The following is a 2149-nucleotide window of genomic DNA, read 5'->3' as shown; positions in this document are numbered from 1 at the left end:
ACAAAACCTGTTTATTAAAAATGTACCAATATCTAAAATATCAGCAGGGACAATTCGGTAGTCCCTTGACATTGGTAGGGACGTGTCCCCTACTGTGGTATCCCAATCCCCGCCCGGGCTTCCATACACATGATCAGTATATCAGCAGCAACACAGCCGTGTGGTTCACCGGCCTCCGTGTGTGGAAGGTTTTGATATGAGGTTAAGTGACTTTATTGATCTCTGGGGGAATTTGACCCATCCTGACCAGAGAAGCAGCCACAACGCGAGCCAGTGCCTTGGTCAAGGGCAGCGGCAGGAGTATCAACCTGCCAGGCATGTCTTTTGGTATCCAGGGTTATGAGTTTATAATGGACACGTTTCAAATACAAATGGGATCCCGGTTTTGGCAGATCCAACCAGAGGCACGTGGACAGGTCGGCGTGGCACAAGTGCTGTTTCAGCTATGGGTTTCAGGGTTTCTCGTGACTCTATCAGGACTGAGAACCGTTTGCTTCAGTATTGTAGCGAATTCGGGAGGCGACCACAGGAACTGCCGTGGCCGAGACGCGAACCCGGATCGCCCGCACCGCAGGAGACACCGCGGACCGCTCGACTAGAGGGTCAGACCCGCCAGCCAGCGGCCAGCGTGTCTGCTTATCCATACACGTTACACTATACTCCTGTGTTTTCACAACGTGTGTCTGTGTGAGAGTCTATAAACGGCCAAACTAAAGCACTTGGGGCCTTGGTTCTTTTTGGAGGTTATTGGGGATGATCAGGGGCACCTATAAAAAAAATCCCAGAAAATTAAAATTATGCATAATTAATTATGCATAAATATGCAAAATATGCATTTTTCTAAAAATGGCTTAAAATCACTTTTCTCTGCATTTCAGGTGATTCTGAGCATCTTTGATTTTTTCACCTATTTAAAAAAAAAATTCTGGGACAGAAATGTTTTGGCATTATGCAAAATATATGCATTTTTGCAAAAATGCACTTATGATCCTCATTTTTTTGGAGGTGGTAGGTATTGTTCCAGAGAGGACCAGAAAAATAGCAGAAAATTAAAATAATTATACTAATTATGCATAATTATGCAAAATGTGCATTTTCTACAAATGGCTAAAAACCACTTTTCTCGGCATGTCAGATGATTCTGAGCATTTGGGGGGAGGGTGTTGGAGTGGGGGGGGGTTTAGGGGCAGGGGGAAGGCGGTTAGCTGGCAGGACGAAGAGGAGGGAGATTTAGACGGGTGGATAACCAAACCTCTACATTGTAGCGAGGTTATATATATATATATATTTGGGGATCTTTACCCTTTAATGCCCCCAGTCCCCTACAGGGTTGAGTAAGGAGATACACGCCCTTCCCTTTTTGTGATCAGATTTTTCATTCATGTCCCCTTTTTTTCTATTTTTATTTTCTTCCCGTTTTTGCTGATTTATTTGTGCTCATTTCACGACGCTGTGCTGTGGCTTGTCGGTGTGTGTGTGTGTGTGTGTGTGTGTGTGTGTGTGTGTGTGTGTGTGCGTTATAACTCGCGGCGGCGCAGTCGTGGTTCGTGCGCCGAGTCAGGCGGCGCGAGCCACGACGTGGCAACCACTGTGCTGAGCGCTGCCACCTGTTAGACAGGCGACGTCTCAGGCCCCGGGGGGGTCAACGCATCTTGGCTGCTGTGAAAGTCTGTTTTATCGAGTCAGTTATCGTTTTAAAAATGGGTTGTCGTCGGTGTGTTTATACATGTAACACGTGTTTAGAGCGCCGAGCCACGTAGTTTTTGGACATTAAAAGCAACCGAGCGTCCCTGCCTCTTCGCCCTGAAAGCGCGACGGAAGGTACCCTTAATTTGAAATCCCGCTGCCTTCCGGGCAAAACCCGGAAGTGCCGACTGTAACTGACAGTTTTACGGCGCAACAAAAAAGATTAATTGTGAGTTGGGGGGGTTGTATTACAGGTGGGGCTTTTCTTGCCGGTTACAGTTTTGGGAATCCAACTCTATGAAGCGTCCCGGCCTCCCCTCCCCCCCTTTTTTTTGTTCAACGTACCCCCCCGGCGCTACTTTTATTGTGACATAGCGTCGCGTTCAACTGTCAAAACCCGGAAATGATGTGGCCTTTAGCCGCCAGCTTTACGTGCGAGTTGGGGAGAGCGGCATATAGCGGA

Source organism: Lampris incognitus, chromosome 4 (assembly GCF_029633865.1).
Source record: "Lampris incognitus isolate fLamInc1 chromosome 4, fLamInc1.hap2, whole genome shotgun sequence".
In the NCBI taxonomy this organism is placed as follows: Eukaryota; Metazoa; Chordata; class Actinopteri; order Lampriformes; family Lampridae; genus Lampris; species Lampris incognitus.
Note: the sequence above shows the minus strand (reverse complement) of the source record.